This window comes from Panthera onca, chromosome A1, assembly GCF_046562875.1.
Source record: "Panthera onca isolate mPanOnc1 chromosome A1, mPanOnc1 haplotype 2, whole genome shotgun sequence".
NCBI lineage: Eukaryota > Metazoa > Chordata > Mammalia > Carnivora > Felidae > Panthera > Panthera onca.
Window position 1 is genome coordinate 130,187,087 of NC_138339.1, and position 26,640 is coordinate 130,213,726.

General features: G+C 39.4%; 1 long non-coding RNA gene across 1 annotated transcript in view; it reads left to right on the plus strand.

Annotated features, from left to right (window-relative positions):
• The first annotated feature begins 1,962 nt into the window (after nt 1-1,962).
• The window catches only part of LOC144615700 (uncharacterized), a 44,882-nt gene continuing 20,204 nt past the window's right edge, over nt 1,963-26,640 (plus strand). The window contains exons 1-3 of the long non-coding RNA XR_013554181.2: nt 1,963-2,017; nt 12,144-12,271; nt 18,685-18,751. This is a non-coding gene — a long non-coding RNA (uncharacterized LOC144615700). The remainder of the gene's footprint in view (nt 2,018-12,143; nt 12,272-18,684; nt 18,752-26,640) is intronic.

The following is a 26,640-nucleotide window of genomic DNA, read 5'->3' on the forward strand; positions in this document are numbered from 1 at the left end:
GACGCTTAACGGACTGAGCCACCCAGGCGCCCCTATGCATTTTATCTGTATGTGATGATATTTAGAAAAAGTTAAAGGTTTACAATAAAAAAACCCATGACGATATACAACGCTGCATTGCTAGCTTAAGAGAAGGTCTATCCTTTTGTTTGTAACAAATAAGAGTAAGTAACTCTGAAAGTATGTTTGATTAATGTAAAATATTAGCAAGAGATAAGAATATATGTCCTGAACTTGAAAATGAAGAGACTGGAAATGTACAAACCACCTGATGAGTGTATCAACTACTATAGGAAATGTGTTTATCAAATAGAAATTAAAGAGATCATGGATGTTCTAAAAATGGAGACGTCTTCAAATATTTCAAATTGGGGAACTGTTATTTTCTATGGAGAACAGTTATTTTCTATGAATACATCTGATTTACAAAACACAACCTCTTAAATAGTAGTCCGATTATTTAAATCCTGTGGAAATTTCCATCTGATGTAGTTTTAGGCAGCAATTTTGTAATAAAAAATCAGGAGTGTATTTGGATCCTGTAAAACAGATTCACAAATCATTCTTGGTGGAATCCTATCCAAATATAGATGTGGTCTAGGGAAATTTTTTTAAAACACTACCAGTCACAGTGGTGGCATCCTACAAAATAAGTCTCAATAAACTAATGTTAATTAAAAATTATTTAGATTTGGACTTGGTCAAGAAAAGTAAATGTTAAAAATTTTATTTATGAGCTTCCATATATATATTTTTAAATGTTTATTTATTTTTGAGACAGAGAGAGACAGAGCATGAACGAGGGAGGGTCAGAGAGAGAGGGAGACACAGAATCTGAAGCAAGCTCCAGGCTCTGAGCTGTCAGCACAGAGCCCGACGCGGGGCTCGAACTCACTCACGGACTGTGAGATCATGACCTGGGTGAAGTCAGACGCTCAACCGACTGAGCCACCCAGGCGCCCCAAGCTTCCATATATTTTTAAACTTTGGGTATAAATAAAAATATTTAAAATATTTGGGTATAAATAAAAATATTTAAAATAACGTGAATTTTAATATACCAACTTTACAGTTCTTCAGTATTTAATCTTTAAGAACAATAAACATTAACACACACCTATGTAAGAGGCAGATGTTTCTTTTGCCTCAGGCTCCAATGATTGGCGCGGTACTGTTCCTAAGTTTCCAAAGCTCGCGTGTGAATTGTAGCGTTTCTGCTGCCAGCCTTAGCAAATAAAAATACAGGGCACCCAGTTAAACTTTAATTTCAGATAAACAACGAGTAATTTTGCATGAGCTATACGCCACAAAATTATTCGTTGCCTGTGAGAACTTCAAATTTAGCTGGGCATCCCATATATGATCTGGCACCCCTAAACATAATTACGTTATGTGGTTGAGAGAGCTGCCTGTTTCTTGGTCCAATGTTACTGTTCCTCCAACGCCCGACTTGTCACTCCGGCCGCTGGTTTTGCAGTGGTGACTCGGGATCACACACCGGCAGTCCCGTGTCACGATGATCGCCGGTGGACACCTCCGATCCTTATCAGGTCCGGGAGACCCTGCGTTGGCATCTATCACCCTTCCTGATGCCTCTGCCCCTGCCACACTACCTTCTTCAGCGCTATTTTGTTTGCTAGTCCCTCCTCCTGGGATGTTCTCCTAGGTTGTTACTGCCCTCATTCCCTTCAGGCCGATCAAATACCACTTTATAGAAAAGGCCTTATTCAGGGGACTAATGACTACTAGGAAGGAATTTTTCACTCATTTCCCTTCTCTTTTCCCTGCTTTGTTTTTCTTTACAGCAGTTACCGGCGCCCGTTAAATAATACATTTACCTGCTTATAAGCTTAAGGTCAGCAACCCCCACCTGGAACAGAAGCTCCTGGAGGGCGCTTCCAGGAGCTCAGTACCCGGAAGGAGAGTTGTGGGAGGTGCCAGGAGGGGGCGGGGCTTGTGGCAGCTTCCGGAAGGGGCAGTGCCAGAGGATTCTGGAAAGGCTCTGGTGTTCCCAGAGGTGAGGCAGAGAGATGTTGTGGGGGAGTGGGCCGTGGATAAGACTGTTGTTGTAGCTGCTGTGGCTTAGGGCATGTGTCCGCCCCTCCCTTCAGGCCTGTCCAGTCGGATCAGCCGCTCAGGACCCGCAAGGCACGGCCGGGTGGGCCCCGTGGGGCTTTCTCATTGACAGGTGGAATAGAGGGTGCACCCTGAGGAGGGGTGTGGGGGTCCCCAGTGATGTCTTAGCCAGCATTTGCAAGGCTGAGGATGCTTTGTGGAGTTTTACGTAAATTTTGTACAGATTCTTTATGCTTTTGAAACCGGGAAAATAATTTTGTTGGAAAGCATTTGAGGGTTCAGAGAAGTGGTAGGAAAAGACCACGGGTATTGAGCAAAGCCAAAATTTTGTGTTTTGAGGGAACGTTTCAGTACCTTTCTGAAAATGCTTTTGTAATGTGGAAGATCCGCAAACCCCCAGGAGGTCTACCTTCTCTGATAGTCCTCTCTGAAAAGTCCTTCTTTCCTTACCTCATGAATTTAATGCCATCAAAACTTAACTAAAGTAATAACCAAACCCTCCCTTGTACGTTATGGGCTCAGAGCTGTCAATTTCTTTATCTTCTTGGTTTCACTGGCAAGCACTTCCCTTCATTTTTTGACACAGCGAGTCTACGCCGCCTAACTCCCTGAAATTGTGTGGTCAAGTGGTCGGGGGCCTCCTAGTGGCCAAATTTAGGTACTTTTACCTTTTTTTTTTTTTTTTTTTTTTTTTTTGCGCCTGTTAATAGAAGCACAGTTAATGATTCTTGGTTCTTCCTTTTTTCCCAGCTTCGCTTTCTGGTTCTTCATCATTGGCCTACCTTTCTCCTGTATGTGTTTCCTGATGTAATTCCATTTTCCTTTTTAGAATACTATCCTGTAGGAGGATGCATCCTATCCGCTCCTGATACTTTAACAACTGTTTATAGGCTTATGGTTTGTTAAACTATTTTGTTTGTTTTCAAATCTTTCTCTTAAGTTTATTCCTATAGCCTTATATCCATGTTCCTAGTGGATATATCTACCTGAACTTCCCACATGAATGTAAAGGATAGATGGGAATTATTAAATGAATGATTGGGGTGCCTGGGTGGCTCAGTTGGTTAAGCGACCGACTCTTGATTTCTGCTCAAGTCATGATCTCATGGTTTGTGGGGTCGAGCCCCTCTTTGGGCTCTGTGCTGACGGTGTGGAGCCAGCTTGGGAGTCAGTCTCTCTCTCTCTCTCTCTGCCCCTCCCTCACTCTCTCCAAATAAATTAACATAAAAAAATAAACGAATGATCATAAATAGGACTCTAGGGAGGAAAAAATGCACTTAAAATGACTGTTAACCCTTGGGTGACAGACCTTGAGAATGTTATGAAAATCAAGGACTTTCTCCCTAAAAAGCTGCACACTAATTTTTACCTATAGTTTCAGAACTTCCCAGACTTGGTGTAGTTCACGAACTCAGACCTGGATGAGGGCTTTCTGAAATAATGACAAAATGCAAAAGTGTGTTTTCACAGATAAACATTAGATTTAGAAGCTTACAATAAAAATACATTGTAGTCTGAGCTTTATGGACCATTAACCTAATTTAGTACTTCAGACTCACTTATGGAAACTTAATCTTTGGAAGCAGCATCAAGAATGAAGAGTCTGGAGCCGAAGCATGAGAGTTTCTGATTAACTGTGGTTTGTGTGTTTCGTAGTCCAAAAGGGATCTACCTTATTTTGGTCAGAGGCCAGAGTGCTACAGACCTTTCAGAAAATGTTTGCTAGGGAGACTGTTGTCTGCTCCTCTCCTGAGGACCAAAGGACAGCTGAGATTCTGAGGCCTGCTGCTGTCTGAGTAGGCAAGAATGACAGAGGTACAAGAGACTTCTGCGGTTTTATTCTAGCACAACCTTCCTCTGATGACTGGTAGGACTAGTGATTTCTCAGTTCACAGTTATTCCTTTAATGGTGAGTGCTGCTTTGAGATTGACCTCACTCTTTCCTGAATTAAATCTCTTTCATCTCTTCTTGTGCCAATAGGCTACTTAATATTTCTTTATTGTATTTTGTAAAGATGAGATCTAAGGAGACTTTAGCCACTCTTTTTTTAAAGCCTTCTCTTGGCTTTCATGATCCCACTGTCTTCTGTTTTGTTTTGTTTTGTTTTGTTTTGTTTTCTGTCTCTCTGGGTACAACTTCTCCGCTCTCCTGTGGTCCTCTTTCTCACTTCTCAGTTAGGGTCAGAGTTTCTTTGTAGCCATTTTGCTTTCCCCGAAGGCTCATCATTGCAAATACTACCTATGTATTGAGAACTCTTTAATTTTTAATTCTAATTTTTACCGTTTTCTGGCTAGAAGCTGCAGCTCTACTTAAATGGCCCACAAGTTCTTCCATCTTACTGTATCCCAAACCAGGCTCATTTTATGTCCCTTAAATGGTTCTTGCTTCTGTTTTACCTATTTTTGTAAATGGCAAAAATAACTGTTTCTCCTAGTTATAGATTTTTGTTCTAGATTCCATCTTATCCCTCCACTGCTCTTAGTAACTATTCATGTGAAATAACTTTCATTCTTTAACTTTAGCAAGAAATTGATTTGTTTCTATTTCGTTTTTAATATTCACAGTTTAAGAGTTTAGATATATACTTCCCATTTTATCCATGAGGAAGTAGGCTTCCTTTTTAAATTATTAATTACATAAAGAACATCTATGTACTTGATCCTTTTAAACAATTTAGACAAAACAGAAACAGAGAAAGATGTTACAATGCCCTCTTCCTTCATTTTCTTCCTATCTCTAGAGCAAGTGGTTTTCAATTGGGAATGATTTGCCCTCCAGGGAATATGTAGCAAGGTCTAAAGATAATTTTGACTGAAGATAATTTGGTCATGACTGAGAGGGTATTATTAGCATCTGGAGGGTGGAGGGTAGGGGTGCTGCTAAATGTCTACAGTGTACAGAACAGCCCTGTGACAAAGTACCATTGGTCCCAAATGTGACTAGGGCCAAGGTTGGGAAACCCTGTTCTAGAGGAAATCACTGTATATCCATAATGTACTGTCTAATACTGTAAACGCTAGCCACATGAGGCTGTTTAAATTGAAATTAATTCAAATTAAATAAAATATGCAATTCCTCAGTTAGATTAACTATGTTTTAAGTGTCCAGCAGCCATATGTGGCTACTGAATTGAATAGATTATAGAACCTTTCCATTATTAACAGTAGGTTTTATTAAATATTTTAGGCATATATTATACAAAGTATATTTTACATAAATAGAATCACATCATACATGTTATTCTACAGTTTACTTTTGTTAATAATATGTCTTGAAAATTTTTCTGTTTTCTGTTTTTAGTACATATAATTAAATTTAGTGGTCTTTTACCTCTCTGACCTCAGCCGCAGCAATATCTTACTTGACACATCCCCAAAGGCAAGGGAATTAAAAACAAAAATGAACTATTGGGACCTCATGAAGGTAAAAAGCTTCTGCGCAGCAAAGGAAACAATCAACAAAACTAAAAGGCAACCAACAGAATGGGAAAAGATATTTGCAAATGACATATCAGACAAAGGGCTAGTATCTAAAATCTATAAAGAGCTCACCAAACTCCACACCCGAAAAACAAATAACCCAGTGAGGAAATGGGCAGAAAACATGAATAGACACTTCTCTAAAGAAGACATCCGGATGGCCAACAGGCACGTGAAAAGATGCTCAACATCGCTCCTCATCAGGGAAATACAAATCAAAACCACACTGAGATACCATGTTCATGCCAGTCAGAGTGGCCAAAATGAACAAATCAGGAGACTATAGATGCTGGTGAGGATGTGGAGAAACGGGAACCCTCTTGCACTGTTGGTGGGAATGCAAACTGGTGCAGCCGCTCTGGAAAGCAGTGTGGAGGTTCCTCAGAAAATTAAAAATAGACCTACCCTATGACCCAGCAGTAGCACTGCTAGGAATTTATCCAAGGGATACAGGAGTACTGATGCATAGGGGCACTTGTACCCCAATGTTTATAGCAGCACTCTCAACAATAGCCAAATTATGGAAAGAGCCTAAATGTCCATCAACTGATGACTGGATAAAGAAATTGTGGTTTATGGCACAAAAACAGGAACATAGACCAATGGAATAGAATAGAAACCCCAGAAATAGACCCACAAACGTATGGCCAACTAATCTTTGACAAAGCAGGAAAGAACATCCAATGGAAAAAAGACAGTCTCTTTAACAAATGGTGCTGGGAGAACTGGACAGCAACATGCAGAAGGTTGAAACTAGACCACTTTCTCACACCATTCACAAAAATAAACTCAAAATGGATAAAGGACCTGAATGTGAGACAGGAAACCATCAAAACCTTAGAGGAGAAAGCAGGAAAAGACCTCTCTGGCCTTAGCCGTAGCAATCTCTTACTTGACACATCCCCAAAGGCAAGGGAATTAAAAGCAAAAGTGAATTACTGGGACCTTATGAAGATAAAAAGCTTCTGCACAGCAAAGGAAACAACCAACAAAACTAAAAGGCAACCAACGGAATGGGAAAAGATATTTGCAAATGACATATCGGACAAAGGGCTAGTATCCAAAATCTATAAAGAGCTCATCAAACTCCACACCCGAAAAACAAATAACCCAGTGAAGAAATGGGCAGAAAACATGAATAGACACTTCTCTAAAGAAGACATCCAGATGGCCAACAGGCACATGAAAAGATGTTCAACGTCGCTCCTTATCAGGGAAATACAAATCAAAACCACACTCAGATACCACCTCACGCCAGTCAGAGTGGCCAAAATGAAGAAATCAGGAGACTATAGATGCTGGAGAGGATGTGGAGAAACAGGAACCCTCTTGCACTGTTGGTGGGAATGCAAATTGGTGCAGCCGCTCTGGAAAGCAGTGTGGAGGTTCCTCAGAAAATTAAAAATAGACCTACCCTATGACCCAGCAATAGCACTGCTAGGAATTTATCCAAGGGATACAGGAGTACTGATGCATAGGGGCACCTGTACCCAATGTTTATAGCGGCACTCTCAACAATAGCCAAATTATGGAAAGAGCCTAAATGTCCATCAACTGATGAGTGGATAAAGAAATTGTGGTTTATATACACAATGGAATACTACGTGGCAATGAGAAAAAATGAAATATGGCCTTTTGTAGCAACATGGATGGAACTGGAGAGTGTGATGCTAAGTGAAATAAGCCATACAGAGAAAGACAGATACCATATGGTTTCACTCTTATGTGGATCCTGAGAAACATAACAGAAACCCATGGGGGAGGGGAAGGGAAAAAAAAAAAAAAAAAAGAGGTTAGAGTGGGAGAGAGCCAAAGCATAAGAGACTGTTAAAAACTGAGAACAAACTGAGGGTTGATGGGGGGTGGGAGGGAGGGGAGGGTGGGTGATGGGTATTGAGGAGGGCACCTTTTGGGATGAGCACTGGGTGTTGTATGGAAACCAATTTGACAATAAATTTCATGGAAAAAATAAAATAAAAATTGGGGGTTTTATTTAAAAAAAAAAAGAAATTGTGGTTTATATACACAATGGAGTACTACGTGGCAATGAGAAAGAATGAAATATGGCCTTTTGTAGCAACATGGATGGAACTGGAGAGTGTGATGCTAAGTGAAATAAGTCATAAAGAGAAGGCCAGATACCATATGTTTTCACTCTTACGTGGATCCTGAGAAACTTAACAGAAACCCATAGGGGAGGGGAAGGAAAAAAAAGAAAAAAAAAGATGTTAGAGTGGGAGAGAGAGCCAAAGCATAAGAGACTTTTAAAAACTGAGAACAAACTGAGGGTTGAGGGGGGGTGGGAGGGAGGGGAGGGTAGGTGATGGGCATTGAAGAGGGCATCTTTTGGGATGAGCACTGGGTGTTGTATGGAAACTAATTTGACAATAAATTTCATATATAAAAAAAAAACAAAAAAAATAATAAATTTAGTGGTCTTTTGAGATAATTCAATTTTATAATTTAGCAGTATGTAATTTTACTTTTTAAAAAGTTTTTGTGCTTGAATATGATATGCATTCTTTTTTGTCTATTTTACTCAGTGTTATGTTTTTAAGATATACCCATGTTGTTTTTGTGTATCTGTAGTTCATTCCTTTTAAGTACTTTATAGTATTCCATTGGATGACTGTATCATAGTTTATTTATCCATTCTCTTGATGGACATAAGAATTTCTTCCACTTTGGGGATATAATGTACTCTGGTCTGAATATTCTTGTACTTGTTAACTGTACACACATCTCTATTCATTTCATGCATAGGAATGGAGTGATAGTGTCATTGGAATTTACTAATTATAACACTTTCTCAAAACAGTTGTATCTTCCCTCTGACCAACTATGTGTGAGAGTTCCCATTGCACTGTCACCTTACCAGTATTTTGTGTTTGTCAAACTCTTATGTTTCAGACTTTCTGTTGGCATGTGATTGTATCCTGTAGTTTTGTTTTACATTTCTCTGATTATGAATGATATTGAACATATTTCATATATGTATTGGCCACCTGGATATTCTTTTATGAGTTATTTTTGAGTCTCTGATGCATTTTTCTATTGATTTATTTTTCTTACTAATTTGTAGGGATATTTGACATATTCTGGATACAAACTTTATACTGTTTATATATGCTGCAAAGATTTTCTCTTGTTTTAATGGCTTGCCTTTTCTTTCTTAGTGGCAATTTTTTTTTTGAAGAGAAAAAAAGAAAAGCTTTCTTCCTAAGATCATTCCCCAATAGCAAAATAACACTACAAAAATGCTCTGTTTAAGTGGGCTTGGTTCTTCATTTCCAACATTTACAATCACTTCAATATAATCTGAAAAGAAAAAAAAATTGTGTAAATCATTGTGTAAAATTAATTTTCTCTTTTTTTTCAATATATGAAATTTGTTGTCAAATTGGTTTCCATACAACACCCAGTGCTCATCCCAAAAGGTGCCCTCCTCAATACCCATCACCCACCCTCCCCTCCCTCCCACCCCCCATCAACCCTCAGTTTGTTCTCAGTTTTTAACAGTCTCTTATGCTTTGGCTCTCTCCCACTCTAACCTCTTTTTAAATTTTCTCTTTTTTCACATTGTATTCCAGTTTTGTTTTTTGTGTTTTTTAAAAAAAATTTTTTTTTACATTTATTTATTTTTGAGAAACAGAGTGAGACAAAGCATGAACGGGGGAGGGGCAGAGAGAGAAGGAGACACAGAATCCGAAGCAGTCCAGGCTATCAGCACAGAGCCTGACGCGGGGCACGAACCCACAGACTGTGAGATCATGACCTGAGCTGAAGTTGGACGCTCAACCGACTGAGCCACCCAGGATGTAGCCACCAGTAAATCATCATCAAATGACTATACTTGCATATATCCCTTAAAATTTTAGAGCATTGATTTCTTCCCAACGGTAGGGAAATACTTGTTTTATCCTCTATAGTGTTTAATTTAATGCTGTATCAGAACTAGTTGATACTTACTTAGAACTTGATTATTCACTTTTTAAGCTCTTCTTATCCTTAGTACACAATAAGTTACTGTTTACTGGGTGATGTAGGGCAAGTTAACTTAATGACACTGTGGACTAATTTCCATAGCTATAGAAATTGGACACTATGTCAATTCCATAATTTTGTTATTATAACAAATAGCCTATTGCTTAGATAGAACAGTTGAAAGAATTTGTAAACAAAAGGACTAAGCAGATGATTGAGTTTTCGCTAATTGGTCAGGTCAAGGGAGAGAATTATAACGACTATAGATTTCTGGTTGATTTATAGCATCACCTCAGAGAGATGGCACCTTACTCCTTGGTCACATGTTATTACTGAAGTATTTCTTGGTGCTGGGGGAGTAAGGATGGTGTCATGAGCCTGACTTCAAGTTACTAATAGGGAAATGAGTGTCCTGCCCATTTCTTTCAGTGGACTAAGCATAGATATCCTTTAGGGAAGACTTTCCTGGTATTTCACATAATATAAGTCCTTCATCTTTGTTCTTTTTAAAGCTTGTTTGGCTATTCTGGGTCCTTGCATTTCCATATGAGTTTTAGAATCAGCTTGTCACTTTCTGCAAAAATGCCATCTGAGATTTTGGTAGAGATTGTATTGAATTTCTAAATCAATTTGCCAACTTAATATTAAGTCTTCTAGCCCACAAATACAAAATGTTTTCTTTTCACTTAGAGTTTTAAAAATTTCTGTCAGCATTATTTTGTAGTTTTCAATGTAGAAGTCTTATGCTTTTGTTAAATGTTTCTATGTATTGTATTCTTTTAAATGTGTATATATTTATTCAAATTTCCAGTGGAATTAACAGGCAGCCTTATATTAGTTTCAGGTGTACAATATAGTGATTCAGCAGTTCTATAAAATATTCTGTGCTTATCATGATAAGTGTATTCTTCATCCTATTCAGCCTGTTTCACCCATTCCCCCCATCCACTTGCCCTCTAGTAATCACCAGTTTATTCTCTATAGTTAAGAGTCTGTTTTTTGGTTTGTTTCTTTTTTTCTTTGATCATTTGTTTCTTAAATTGCACATCTGAGTTAGATGATTTGTGTTCCTCTGACTTATTTCACTTAGCATTATACCCTCTAGATCCATCTATGTTGTTGCACATAGCATAATATTCATCGCGCGTGTGTGTGTGCGCGCATACACTGCATTTTCTTTATCCATTCATCCATGAATGGACACTTGGGTTGCCTCCATATTTTGGCTATGGTAAATAATGCTTCAGTAAACATAGGGGTGCATTATCTTTTCAAATTAGTGTTTTTGTATTCTTTGCAAGTACCCAGTATATTTTTTTAACCTCTTTTAAAATTTTTTGAGGAGCTTCCATACTAGTTTTTACAGTGGCTGCACAAGTTTGCATTTCCACCAAGTGGCAAGAAGGTTTCTTTTCCTCTTCATTGTTACCAACACTTGTTGTTTCTTGTGTTTTTGAGTTTAGCCATTCTGACAGGTGTGAGGTGATACCTCATTGTGGTTTTGATTCACCTTTCTTTGATGTTGAGTGATGGTGAGCATCTGTTCATACGTCTGTATGTCTCCTTTGGATAAATTGTTCATGTCTCCTGCCCACTTTTTAATTGGATTATTTGTTTTTTTGTGTGTTGAGTTGTGTAAGTTCTTTATGGATTTTGGATACTAAACATTTATCAGGTATGTCATTTGTAAATACTTTCTGTCACTGAGTAGCTTATCTTTTTGTTTTGTTGATTGTTTCCTTCACTGTGCAAAAGCCTTTTATTTGATGTAGTCCCAATAGTTTATTTTTCTGTTGTTTCTCTTGACACAGAAGACATAGCTAGAAAAATGTTGCTATATTCTTCTTGATGCTGTTGTTAATTGAGTTGTTTTCTTGGTTTCATTTTTGAAATGTTTGTTGTTAGTTTATATAAATACAGTTGATTTTTGTGTATTGATCTCCTCTCCTGTGAATTTGCTAAACTTTTTGACCAGTTCTAATAGTTTTCTTGTGAATTCCTTGGATTTCCTATTTGTAGTCTGTAAATCACAGTTTTATGTTTTCCTTTATAAGTTTTAAAAATTATCTTACTGTTTTGGCTAGAATTTCCAGTATAGTGTTAAACAGAAGTGGTAAGAGTAGACATCCTTCTACTGTTCCTGGTCTTAGCAGGGAAGCATTCTGTCCTTCATCATTAAATATGATGCTAAGTTGTGAGATATTCATACATATTGTTAAAGAGAAAATCATAGGCCCATGATGGAGTTACTTAGGCTAAGGCCCCATGTCAACAAAACAAGACTTAATATCTAACTGACCTAGTTGTAGGCTTTTGAGAATTTAACCTTGAATCACTCAATGGAATATCCTGGGCAGTATTAGGAAATGTACTGAAAACCCCATTCCATTCCCCTTAGAAAGGTGACCTTGCTCAAACAGTGCATTCCTGGCTAATAAATTCCTTTTTATATGCCTGGTCTTTGCTTTTAGAAACCTTCCTTTTATTTAACTTGGGTGGAATTCCCCTCTGCTTGCTAGATGGAATGCAGCCTGATTCATGAATCATTTAAAAAAAGCCAATTAGATCTTCAAATTTCTTGATAAAATTTTGTTTCTTAACAGATTTGGTGACAACATCAGGATACCAAGTGAACTTCTGACGGCATTTGGGGACAAGGAGAAACACAGGCATGGCACTCCAAGAACTCTTTTTAGTTCATAGTCTATCTCGTCATTTCTGAGGGCTGTTGGTAAGTCCCTCTTGGTTTTAGCTGCATTCTGTTTTGTGTTTGAGTTACTGTTCTAATTGGTTTTCCAGTCCAGGGTTAATGAGTCATTGTAGCCTGACAGAGGAGGCTCTGATGGAGCACTAGTCTGTAGCCCTTGGTTTAGTCTGCAGTTCCACATTAGAATCCTTTCCCATTTCCAATTTGCAGTCCTCATTTATTGGGGTTTGCTAGCTTAGTCCATGCATGGAATTGCTTGTGGTGCACATGGGGACTTCTTTTGGCCAGTCCACAGTGACATATTTTGGTTAGTCCTGATGTGCTCAAGTGCATGTTTATTTGTCTTGTTTTTTGTAAATAAAGACTATTGCTAGCCGGGATCTTGGAGGCCAAAAAGCTGTAAAAGTTGCTGGGCAAGGGTCAAGCATTTAAGAGCTGTTGGGAAGCAAGGAAGCAAGCATTCCTAACAAAAGACTACCATGTTAGGATAAGCCTGGCTACAGAACTGGTTAGGTTGCTGGTAAGTCACTTGCTTCAAGAAAATGTCTGTGCAGTGAGGCACACTGTAAAACATGCACAATCCCGAACTCAGCACCATATCCCTTTTAGGTATTAGTTCAGCTCCCAGAGACCCAAAGGCTTAGCTAATGGGATCCTTAAATTCTAGAGTCAGGTGCATCACCTTCCAGCACACATGATTATTTTATGTCTAAAATCTGTGGTACCAGGAGCTGTGAATATTTACAAGAATGGCAACATTTTACCAAAAACAGCCTAGAATTACAGTGGCCATTATGGGGAACATTCCAGTTGTGATGAGATGGTTCACTTCAGAAGTGCACTTGAAAGTAAGGATTCCTGAATTAAATGAATGGAATGGAATACGTCTTTTAATTAGAATGCAGAAACTTCCAAAAGGCTCTAAGGTTCTAAAATAGCTTCATGCAGAGATTCATTACAGAAGGCTAATGAAAAATTAAAAACACAAGAGGAACCTAAAATAAAGTATGATATGATTGATGTGACTACCGCTGCTCTTCTCTGTTTTTCTTTACCCGAGTACTCACATTTTACTAATTTTCTCTCTGAACTGAATTTCTACCCTTGAGAAACTGTTAAACAGTTACCTTTTATTTATTTTTATATTTTTATTTAAAAAAATTTTTTAATGTTTATTTATTTTTGAGAGAGGGAGCATGAGGAGGGGAGGGCAGGCTCTCTGCTGCCAGCACAGAGCCCATTGCAGGGCTCAAGCCCACAAACCATGAGATGGCCTGAGCTGAAACCAAGAATCAGATGCTTAATGGATTGAGCCACCCAGGTGCCCCTGAACAGTTGCCTTTTAAAATTAAGTTACCTCTGGGGCACCTGGGTGGCTCAGTCGGTTAAATGTCCAATTCTTGGTTTCAGCTCAGGTCATGATCTTGCAGTTTCCCTAGTTTGAGGCCTACTTCAGGCTCTGTGCTGGCAGCTCGGACCCTCCTTGGGATTATCTCTCTCCCTTTCTCTCTCTGCCCCTCCCCCACTCATACTGTATCTGTCTCTCAAAACAAATAAATAAACTTAATAAAAAAATACAATTAAATTAAATTATCTCAAGGTACATATCAACCCCCTCAGTTACCTTTCATCTCTTGGTGAAAGACAGAACTAAGAGCCATAGTTAAAGAATTTTTAAACTTATAGAGGAAGCACAAAAATTTTTTGAAGAATTTATAGTTTTCATTGAGGCTTCTAGAAGTGCTGACAATACTGACTCATTCTTTGGCCCTCCATTTTGTTTGGTTCACTTGATGACCTCTCTTAGGGCTATGGGCTCTGGGCCCTTTGGAAGTTAACATACATATCTTAGAAATGCCCACCAAGGCTAGGATATGGGGAGGCTTGTTTTGGCCTCCCATGAATCTGTTAGAGATAATACAGTCTTTCCCCTTCTTGATGAAGAGGTGGTGCCATAAGATGTAATTAAGGGTTAATCTGAGGTGCCTGGGTGGCTCAGTTGGTTGAGCATCCGACTTTGGCTCAGGTCATGTTCTCACTGTTAGTGAGTTCAAGCCCCACATCAGGCTCACTGCTGCCAGTGCAGAGGCAGCTTTGGATGCTCTGTGCCCTTTTCTCTGCCCCTCCCCTGCTTGCGTTCTCTCACTCTGTCTCTCTCTCGAAAATAAACATTTAATTTAAAAAAGGTTAGCTGTCAGGTGCGTGCAAACTCTCTGAGGTGTTTTGATCTCACTACATTGTCATTCTGTGCATCCTCTTCCTCTATAAAATCTGTGGACTAAGGTTAAGACCCTGCAGAGAATAACTGCACAGCTGGATTGTCATCTGCTCAATTCCCCCTGTCAGTAAGTTACCTTGATAAGGAAAAATTATGTTATAAGATGGCTGACAGGACTGATAGGGGAATTCCAGTTGGCACCCCAAGACTCTACTTCTGGGTTCTTCTCCCTACGCCACTTGCCACATGCACCAAATTACTTCTGATGTGGAAGTAACAGACTATAAATTGTCCCCCATGCTTGTACTCGGGGTTCAGACCTCTGGAGAGCAATCTCCTCTGAGCCCGCCAGTGTGAAATAAACCTCCTGCCTTCCAAGATCTCCAAGTGCCACTTGGTTCTTCTGCCGGATGATCCAGACCAGGTTCCATAACAACCCCGAATAAAACTGTGTAAACTATATGGAGTGGCTTGCTTTGTTTTCCAGTCTCCAAGTGCCTTCCCACTTTGGGGGATGCTTTACTGTCCTTCTCTCACCTTCTAACAAGGCCTGTGATCCCGAGCTGCCAGATCTTTATCAGCTTGTGCACATGTTGGTCCAACCTGGGGAAGCCCAAAAATGGATGCAGGAAGCAAGATGGCAAACCCTCAAAGATGATATTCAGGATCCTCAACCAAAAAGGGTTCACAAAATAGCAACTGAACTTTTACAAGCCATTCCCAGAGTTTTCCCTGCTTGCACCAATTGGTCTATTGTTCAAGAATGCAAATAAAAGAAAGATCTGTTGCAGACTTCAAGGTCCATTTGAAAGCATTCTTCCAATGGCGTTCTGTTCAATACAATTAATAAGTCTACCCAATCTCTCTAGCTGCCTTATTTGTAAATGGATTATCCCCTGACATTTGTGGATTAATAAAAAGACAAAATAGGATAGGAGGCCTATTTTGAACTCATGAGTATACTGAACACTTTGAAAGTCTTTGGACCAAGGTCATAAACTAATGGCCTTACAACTACAACTGCTCCTAGGCCAGAGACCTCAGTTAACACTGTTAACTGTTGCACCCATGTTGCATCCCCCTGGGAGTCCATTATCAATAAGCTACCCCAGGAGCTGATGTCTCACTTGTAATTAATTAGGGCACTGGCGGGACGCCTGGGTGGCTCAGTAGGTTGAACATCCAACTTCAGCTCAGGTCATGATCTCACAGCTCGTGAGTTCGAGCCCCGCATCGGGCTCTGTGCTGACAGCTCAGAGCCTGGAGCCTGCTTCAGATTCTGTGTCTCCCTCTCTCTCTCTGCTCCACCCACTCGCATTCTGTCTCCATCTCTCTGAAAAGTAAATAAACAATAATTTAAAAAAAAATTAGGGCACTGGCGAAAAAATTGTCCTATAAGGTCCTATACAAGTTTATTAATAATCAGATACCTATATGGGCTCCTCCCAAAATTGACACGGACCTTCCAGTAAACTACTACCAGTAATATCCTTAAATAGCCAAGGAGAATGGTGAATATGAGAGCTGTGTTTTCTACTTTAAACCCCATTCTCCTAGGACAACAATTCCCTTGGAGTGAAAGAGAAGTTTCCATACTGGGGGGTATCTAATAAAGTTCAGAGAGAATTTATATCTCAACAAGTACAAATGACTCTGGGCCCTTTCATTGAAAAACATTCCTTTCTCCCCTGTGATACAGGATAGCTTTGGTCAGTCTATTAGCTAGAGATCTCCTTTCTAAATTCAAATGTGAATACAGTTTGCCTCCAATGGTGACTTCACCTTAGAGTTCTCTTTCTGATTTTTTATGTTCTTCTTTTTTTTAATATTTACTTTTTGCATGGGAAGGAGGGGCAGAGAGAGAGGGAGACAGAGAATCCCAAGCAGGCTCTGCACTGTCAGTACAGAGCCCAGCATGGGGCTTGAACCCATGAACCATGAGATCATGACCTGAGCCAAAATCAAGAGCCTAATGCCCCCAGGTGCCCCAGATCTTTAATGTTCTTTACAATATGTCCTTGATACAGAAGATGGGTTCCAGCAGAAGTTTCCTAATTTAATTGAGGTGCCTGGCATTCATTGGGCTACTTTGATTACTGACAATGGGAGAATAAAAAGTGTAGAGCATATAAACATTCAAATAGACAAAACCTAACCTCTTCCTAAATTGCCCCAATATGTGTTAAAGATTGAGGCCATACAAGGTATCACACCACTAATAGAAGACCTAATTATCCAGGGGTTAATCATTCCCTGTACTAGCTCCTATAATACTCTTTTATTTATTTATTTTTTTGGTCTTCCACAAACATAGTAGGAGGGAATGGCAATTTGTCCAGGACTTAAGAGCTATAAACAAGGTAGTTATTTCCTGTTTCCTGGTTGTTCCAAACCTGAATATTCTTTTGTCACAAATTCCACCAGAGTCAAAATTGTTTATTCTTGGAGACCATTTTAAGCATTCCTGTAGATTCCAATAGTCAGTATCTATTTGGTTTTACTTGGAAAAGTCAACAGTATACTTGGACAGTGATGCCTTGAGGGTTCATGGAGGCCCTTTCTTATTTCTCCTAAGTGCTCCACCAAAATTTAAGTACCCTACAATTCACTGGGAATTGACCCTTTTACAATATGTGGATGACTTCTTGTGGTCAGTTACGAAAAGGGCTTCCATAAAAGATTCCATTTAATTGCTGTAACAGCTAAAAAACAGTTACCTAGGTCATAATCTAAGTGCTAAAGGATTCTAGCTATCTTCAAAAAGAATTAAGCCAAGCTAGGAGTTTCCTGGATCCCAAACTTTGTGGATTTTTAGGTCTACCTGGTTATTACAGACAATGGGTTTCTAACTTTTCCTTATTTGTTTCCTACTTTGTGAGCTTACTAAAATTTCAGTCTTCACATCCTTTCCTGGGACGATAAATATGAATAGGCCTTTATAAAATTAAAACAAGCCCCACAAGAGCCACCTGCACTAGGGCTATCTATTCAAAACCTTTTACCTTATTTGTACAAGAGAGATAACCAAGACCCCTGGCTCACACAAAAACATGGCAGTAAACATAGAGCTACTGCCTATTGTAGCCTTCAACTTGATTGAGTTGCTTGAGCCTGTCCATACTGCCTTAAGGCTATACCTGCAGCTGCAAAATTGGTAGAAGCCTCCACAGATCTAACCTTAGGAAATGACATTTGTTTTCAAACTCTACCAGCTGTCAGAAGCCTTTTAACTCTGAATTAACTCAATATTTCTATGCACTGCCCACTAATCTTTTATGAGATCTTTTTGTTTTCACCACCTAGTCTACATGTAAAATGTTGTAACATTCTCAATCCTGCTACATTACCACCCCTGCATAATGAAGCTGAGCCCCATGACTGTGAGGTAATTAACATACCATTTCTTAACACCTCATCCTTATTTATAAGACACACCTTTAATCGTGATCTAATTTTGTGTGTTAATGGATCATGTCATAAAAATGAGAAAGGGAATTTCAGGCTACTGTGCTGTTACCATCCAATATGAACAACTGGAAAAGAGAAATCTCCCACAAGCTAACCCATCCCAAAAAACAGAACTCCATACCCTTACCAGAATATTCTAGATATCAAAATGCCAAATTGTTTATATTGATAGCCAGTGTGCCTTTGGGGTCGTTCATGATTTTGGAATGTTATGGAAATAAAAAGGTTTTCTCACATTCACTGGGACTCCAGTAAAAAATATTCAAGTAAAACAGTTTTCTAACTGCTATTCTTCTACCTTCTGAAATTACTATCATCAAAATTGAGGCTCACACCAAAAGGACTGAAGCAGAATATCAGGTAATGTTCTAGGTGAGTTTCATGCAAAGCAGAAGCAACAGAATCTGTAAACGTTCATCTGTAGATAAGTTCATTCTGCTCCTGCAAAAAATGACCTCTTTTCCTCATGTTCTTATGACACGGCAGTTGTGTGTTCCTGAATTAGAAAGATTAAATGGGCTGTAAATTCAATGAACAGTGAAGGCTATGAGAAACCCAAGTTGGTTCTTCTAGTTACTGAGCAAATCCCATTGTTTGGTTGTTGCATTTCTTTTCCCCCCATGGTGGGAAACCATGATGTCTCAAATTACAAACATTGGTGAGGAGACTTCCATAAAATTTCAAAAACAGTCTATCAGCAATGTCTGACCTATCAGGTCTGTAATCTTAGAAAAACTATTTATGTTCCCAGAGCCCTCAAACTTTCTCCCTCTGGACCTTTGGAACACATGAGCCTGGACTTCATTCATTTCCCCCAGGTATGGGTTATCAGTATGCTCTTGTTACTGTATATATGTCTCCTGTGATGAGGCTTTTTGGGGGTGACAGTGGGGTTCATGGGGTCTGGAGCTGATGACCAAGAAAGAATTCTTGAAGACATCTTTGGTGTAAAAAGGTGATTTTATTAAAGTATGGGGACAGGACCCGTGGGCAGAAAAACTGCTCCTGGACCATGAGGAGAGACTGGTTACATACTATGGGGTTGGGGCAGGTAAATTCCAGGGGAAGTTTCCAGTGAGATTTTCATAGGCTAAAGAAGACTTACAGGATAGTGGAGACCTAGCTATTGTCAAGCCTGGTTGTTTTCCCTCTAGCAAAGCATTAGCATTAAGACAGTAAGGAGTTCCTGGAGAGGCTTTTTACTCTGCCTGCCTCATGTATTTGTCAATGGGTTGCAGGTTATAAGGAAACTTAGTTCTATCTGCCATTTCCTTCTGCCTTTGTTTTCCACATCACTATGGACAGGTGGTGGAGACTTAGGTCCTGCAGGACTATGATCTCTATCAGTTAACCATTTGTTTTTACCCTTTTCCTTTGTTCATGGGCAGCCAGGAGTGCCCAAGGAATATCACACATATCCCATCTGGTTGGGTGGGAGAGGGGTGTTTGTGGCCTGTCACCTTGCCTTATACTCCCTCATCATCCTGGATGGGTTGAAGCTTTCCCTAGCTGTAAGGTTGATGCCCTTACATAGTAAAGAAACTATTATCCCCTTACGTAGTAAAAAAACTATTAGAAAACATGTTTCCATTTGCAGTATACCTTACATAATTTCCAGTGATTTAGGCACCCACTTCACAGGGCAAATCCTACAAGTCTTAATAATGGCCTTGCAAACATTTTAGGATTATCAGTGTCCCTAGTACCCTAAGACATCAGATGAGGTTGAGAGAACTAATAGGATCCTCAAACTTAAAATCTCTAAGCTTGCTGAAAGAAACTGTTATGGAAACTGGTCTGGATCACCCAGCAGAAGAACCAAGCAGCACTCGGAGATCTTGGAAGGCAGGAGGTTTATTTTACACTGGTGTACACCAAGAGGAGATCATTTTCCAGAGGTCTGAGTCCAGAGCATCAACAGAGGGGACAATTTATAGTATGTTACTTCTGCATTCCTCATTAGTAGTGACAGTGGCAAGCGGGTAGGAAGGAAATCCTGGAAGGGGAGTCTTCAGGCAGGGACTGGAATTCCCTTAGCAGTCCTGTTGGCCATCTTGTAACAGATTTTTCCCTATCAAAACTATACTATACTGCCTTGAGTATTATCTCTAGCTCTGCTGAATATTCACAGCACCCTCTTTGGGAAACATAAATTCACGCCATATGAGATAGTCACCCTTAGACCATTGTGTGTTGGCATACAACCTTCTGTTGGTCCTCTGTTATCCCCTGCTAATATAACCAGCTACTGTAGATCTTTAATGTCTTATGCTAAAGCCTATCATTAACAGGTTAAAGCTTTACCTGACCTCAGTTCAAAAGATCCTATTGGTCATAGGCTAGGGCCTGGATACTAGGTATTTTTTTTCATCTTTGTTTTTTTTTTTTTTTTTAATGAAATTTATTGTCAAATTGGTTTCCATACAACACCCAGCGCTCATCCCAACAGGTGCCCTCCTCGATGCTCATCACCCACTTTCCCCTCCCCCCAACCACCCATCAACTCTCAGTTTGTTCTCAGTATTTAAGAGTCTCTTGTGGTTTGCCTCCTTCCCTCTCTGTAAGTTTTTTTCCCCCTTACCCTCTCCCATGGCCTTCTGTTAAGTTTCTCAGGATCCACATAAGAGTGAAAACATATGGTATCTGTCTTTCTCTGTATGGCTTATTTCACTTAGCATAACACTCTCCAGTTCCATCCACGTTGCTACAAAGGGCCATAGTTCATTCTTTCTCATTGCCAAGTAGTATTCCATTGTGTATATAAATCACAATTTCTTTATCCATTCATCAGCTGATGGACATTTAGGCTCTTTCCATAATTTGGCTATTGTTGAAAGTGCTGCTATAAACATTGGGGTACAAGTGCTCCTATGCATCAGAACTCCTGTATCCCTTGGGTAAATTCCTAGCAGTGCTATTCCTGGGTGATAGGGTAGATCTATTTTTAATTTTTTGAGGAACCTCCACACTGTTTCCCAGAGCGGCTGCACCAGTTTGCATTCCCACCACAGTGCAAGAGGGTTCCTATTTCTCCACATCCTCGCCAGCATCTATAGTCTCCTGATTTGTTCATTTTAGCCACTTTGGCGTGAGATGGTATGGTTTTGATTTGTATTTCCCAGTGTATCAGTGTATCACTGTGGTTTTGTATCAGTGTGGTTTTGATTTGTATTTCCCAGTGACATTGAGCGTCTTTTCATGTGCCTGTTAGCCATTTGGATGTCTTCTTTAGAGAAGTGTCTATTCATGTTTTCTGCCCATTTCTTCACGGGATTATTTGTTTTTCAGGTGTGGAGTTTGGTGAGTTCTTTATAGATTTTGGATACTAGCCCTTTGTCTGATATGTCAAGGACAAATGTCTTTAAAGCCTACTAAGTACTGAGCACTTTGTACCAGGTATCACAATATATTATAAATATTATTTTTTATTCAATTCCCAGTGCACACTATTCAACCTGTTCAACCAAAAAGCCATTGATTCTTCTTCGACTTTTCTTCTCCTTTCGTGATACACATGCAATCCCTTAACTATCACCTCTATCTTTAATATGTATACCAAATGCAATCATTTCTTATTACTTTAACCATAACCACTCTCATCCAAACTACTATAACCTCTCTCCTGAATAAATGCAATAGTTCCTTAGCAGTGCTTTCCTCTACCTTTCCGCCTCTATAGTCTATTCTTCATGAAGGAACCAGAAGTGATCCTCCATGGTCTCCCTCACAGCAAAATCCTGAAGTCCTTGCCTCAGACTGCAAGGCCCTCCATGCTCTGGCATATGGCTTCTTCATCTACTAAACCTCTCCATCCTTCCTTGTCCATTCCAATAACCTGTCCTTTACTATTCCTCAGAAACATCAACTATTCTTCATCCCTAGGTAGTTTATATTTATTATTCCTTGTGCTTGAAATGCTTTTCTTTATTGCATTCAGGACTGTACTCAAAAGTCACTTACCAAAAAAGGGCATTCATGTTCTTTCTCTATAAAATACTATATTCCAGGGGGCGCCTGGGTGGCTCAGTCGATTGAGCGTCCGACTTCGGATCAGGTCACGATCTCACAGTTCATGAGTTCGAGCCCCGCGTCAGGCTCTGGGCTGATGGCTCAGAGCCTGGAGACTGCTTCCGATTCTGTGTCCCCCTCTCTCTTTGCCCCTCCCCCATTCATGCTCTGTCTCTCTCTGTCTCAAAAATAAAAAAAAAAAAACATTAAAAAAAATAAAATACTATATTCCAGCATTTTCTATACCCTTAGACTGGTTTATTTCTCTTCACAGAAGCTAATCAGAAATAACTGCTCTTCCTGTCTTTTGTAAAAATCTAAGTGAGACTATGCTCAGGGCTTATGATGACAATACGAGTAACTTCTGAAAACAAAACAAAACAAAACAAAACAAAACAAAACATTGGTAAAGGGAAGAAAAAGACAAAAGTCTAGTTAAGAGAACTGAGTACTACCCTCACAAACAGTAACTCTAAGAAAGAATTAGAACTCAGAATTGATGGTTCTGTGGTGTACCAAAGAGGACCAGGATTCCTGAACCCCCGGGTGGCACAAAAGCAGAAAATTGTCATCTTTTTAACAAAGCACTGTGCATGTGGACAAACATCTACATACTATTAGCAATGATCATGACAAAGTCAAAGTTAGAGGCCTTCCTTCTGTTTTTCTGGGGTCTTTGATGACTCAGTCCTCATGATGACTGAGAGCAAATTTTTCACCACAGCAGGAAAGAGGGTCTAAGTCAGATTTAATTTGAATAAAAATTTTCAGAAATGTTATTTCTTGCTTACCAGGCTTTAGATTCAACTTAATACCCATAAATTAGATCATCTTTCTTCTCTTCTTCAAATATTTAAATGATTCCATACTAAAGTTTGTAGTTTTTTTCTCTGTTCTCTGCTCTCTTTTCTCACAACTTGGTGGCTTTCGTTAGTGATATACTTGGATTCCTTTCTCTTCATTTTTTTTTTTTTTTTTGTCTATTACTGGTTTTTTATTTGTGGTTACCATTAGGTTTATATATAACAGCTTATGCATATAGCATTCTATATTAAGTTAATGGTCACTTAAGTTTGGAACCATTCTACAAGCAATAGAGTTTTACTCCTCTCCCCCACATTTAAGGTATATGATGCATAACTTACATCCTTTTATTTTTTGAAACCCTTCACTGATTTTATAGATAGACTTAATTTTACTGCTTTTGTGATTCCTACTTTTCTTTCTCCAGTTTATAGTCTTTTTTCCACTCAGAGTCCCCTTTAACTTTGTTGTAAGACTGGCTAAATCGTGATAAATGTCTTTAACTTTGGTTTGTCTGGAAAATTCTTTAAAAAAAATTTTTTTTAATGTTTATTTATTTTTGAAAGACAGAGAGAGACAGAGAGTGAGAAGGGGAGGGGCAGAGAGAGACAAAGACACAAATTCTAAAGCAGATTCCAGGCTCTGAGCTGTCAGCACAGAACCTTACATGGGGCTCAAACTCACGAGCCATGAAATCATGACCTGAGCCAAAGTCGGACACTTAACTGACTGAGCCACCCAGGTGCCCCTGTCTGGAAAACTCTTTATCTCTCCCTCTATTCAGAATGATAGCCTTGCTGGAGTATTCTTGGTTGCAGGTTTTTCACTTCTAGCACTTCAAATATATCATTTCACTTCCTTCTGGCCTGCAAAGCTTCTGCTGAAATTTCAGCTGATAGCCTTATGGGGTTTCCCTTGTGTATAACTGTCTTCTTTTCTCTTGCTGATTAAAAAAAAAACTCCTTGCCATTGCTTTTTGCCATTTTAATTACTGTGTGTCTTGCTATGGAACTCTCTGGGTTCACTTTGTCAAGGTCTCTCTGTGCCTCTTGGATCTGGATGTCTGTTTCCTTCCCTAGATTTGGGAAGCTTTTAGTTTTTATTTCTTCAGATAAATTTTCTGTCCCCCTTTCTCTCTCTTCTCCTTATGGAATCCCTTTAATGCAAATGTTATTATACTTGATGGTGTCACTGAATTCACTTAATTTATTTTTATTATTATTACTTTTCTCTCTTTTATTCAGCTTGATTTGCTCCATTACTCTGTTCTCCAGCTGCTGACACATTTTCTGTTTCCTGTAGTCTACTGTTTATTCCACCTAGTGTATTTTTCATTTTAGTTATTGAGTTCTTCATCTCTGATTGGTTCTTTTTATGTTTCCTACCTCTTTTGTTAAGGGTCTGAGTCCTCCATTCTTTTCTCAATCCAATGAGTATCTTTATGACCACTACATTAAATTCCATATCAGGCATATTACATATCTTCATTTCATTTAGGTCTGTTGTTGTAATTTTGTCTTGTTCATTTGGGATATATTTTTCTGTCTCCTTAATTTGTCTAAATCTCTGCATCTGGTTTTACAAGTTAAGAAAGTGCCTCCTGATCTTGAAAGTATGAGAAAGACACCCTGTAGCATCCTGCAGGGCAGTGTCCCCTCTTCACCAGAACCTGGCATTTTAGGGGTGTCTCCTATGTGTGTTGCCTGAGACCTGCTGTCGTGGCTGAGTCATATTTGCCTTCAGTTATCTGCCATCACTCTTTTGCCTGCCAGGAGCAGGATTTGGTCCCTATGTCGTTAGCGAGCTAGTCTAAAGCTAAATTGGACTTGATTTGGGTCAGACTAGGCGTTTGCCAGAGCTGCTGTAGAACCAAAGTGCAAGGTGTTCTCACTGTGTTGTCCCCTGAGAAGTTTTCATTGGTGGGTGGGGCCTGCAGTCATATCAGATGTCTGGCCCCAGCCCACTGTTGGGGCTACAGGTGAGTTGGTGTGTGTGGTTTTCTTCCATTCTCTTCTGGGCAAGATAATTTGGGGTGGTGCTGAACTCTGTTGGGACTGCTTGCATACTGCCATGCCTGTGTGGCGCTGCTTTGGACAGACTACTGCAGAGGCCAGGTTGGAGTGGGTGCATCTGCAAAAGAGTGTGGGGGTGGGGCCTGCAGTTAGCAAGCTAGGTGGAGAGTGTTTGTGCTATGCTGGTTCCTGCAGATATCCAGGCTGGGGGACAGGGGAAGGAAATGACACCCACCAGCTCTTTGTTCCTAGATAAGTCACCTAAAGATCCTTGCCCCTCCAGCACATTCTCTGAGATTAATAAACACATATCCCTCCCATACACCCCAGGCATTTTCAAACTGCTGCTTCAGCGAGGCTGTTTGTTATGCTGTCTTTTTAAGGCCAGGGACTCTCATCTTTCAGCTTTCCCAGAGCCAAGCCCACTGATATTTAAAGTTCCAGTTGTTAAGCCCCACTAGTTTTAAGAACTCAGAAGTTAAGGGGCATCGGGTGGCTCAGTTGGGGGTGCCTGGCGTGGGGTTCTGCTCTTCTCTACGTCTGCAGTGTCCCTCTCTTTCCAGGGACAGTCTCACAGATCAGTTTGGCTCAGGACTGCATCTCTAACCTTGCTATTCTTTTTGATGTAGTCTCTTCTCTACATTTAGCTATGGAGAGTCTGTTCTGTCAGTTTTGGGTCATTTTCTGGCTACTTACACTGATGTAGGTATTATCTAGCTGTATCTATGGGATGACATGAGCCTAGGACCCTCCCACTTAGTCATCTTTGCTGGAATTCCCATAGCATATTTTGAATAAAATATAAAGTCCCGATTATAGTCTTCAAGACTCTGCATGACCTTCCCCTTTTTTAACATTCTAACTTCATCTGTCCCCATGTTCCCCTCTCTCCCTGTGTACCATACTTCTCTTTCAGTTATTCAAAAACGTCAAGCTCTCTTATAACTCATTTTGTTCCCTTTACCTACAATGCTATTTCCCCTCCTCTCTTCACACTCGGATTCATTCTAATCCTTAGGTTTCAACTTATATGTCACTGTCACAAGGAGGCCTTCCTTGAACATCCTATCTCAAAATCCTGTCCCAAGATTCTCCATCACTCTACTTCTTTGATTTCTATTAGCAAAATGTAGAGTTTTTCAGTTTGAATAAATAAAGCAAGATCTAAATACATACTGCACACAAAAAACACACTAAAATTAAAATAATCTTAAGACAATTTTGAAAGTAAAAGAAAAGTAAAAAATATACCAGGCAAACAGCAATCATAAGAGAGCTGAAATGGTTATATTAATACCTACAAGATATATTTTAAAACAGGAACTACTACTACAAACAAAAAGGAGTATTTCATAATGTAAACAGGGTCAGTATATCAGAAATATATCACAATTATAAATGTATACAGACTTATAGACGGCCCCCAAATATATGAAGCAACAACTGACATAGATAATTCAACAGTAGCTGGATATGTGAATACCTCATTCTTAATAACTTATAGAACACTACACAAAAAATCAGCAAGAATATAGAAGATTTGAACAATGTTACTGGAGAGTAGCAGAATATGGCACCCCAAAATATGCCATTTTGGCATAAGAATTATTTTGAGCTAAAGACACTTGAGAAACAAGAGATGGAAGAAAGGCATTCTGACCTTTCCTTTTCTTCCTGAAAGCAGCAGATAAAACTCCCAATGGGAAAGACACCCTTCCTATACCAGGAAGAACAAAAAAATTCTCATCACCAAAGACTGAATAGAGGCCTAGACAAATCTATACAAACAGACCTTGTTAAAGTAACTCGTACCTTCTTTTAGTCTTCCACTTATTTTAGTTTCCCACAACTGCTACGTTGTTCAATCTGGTTTATAAGCACTT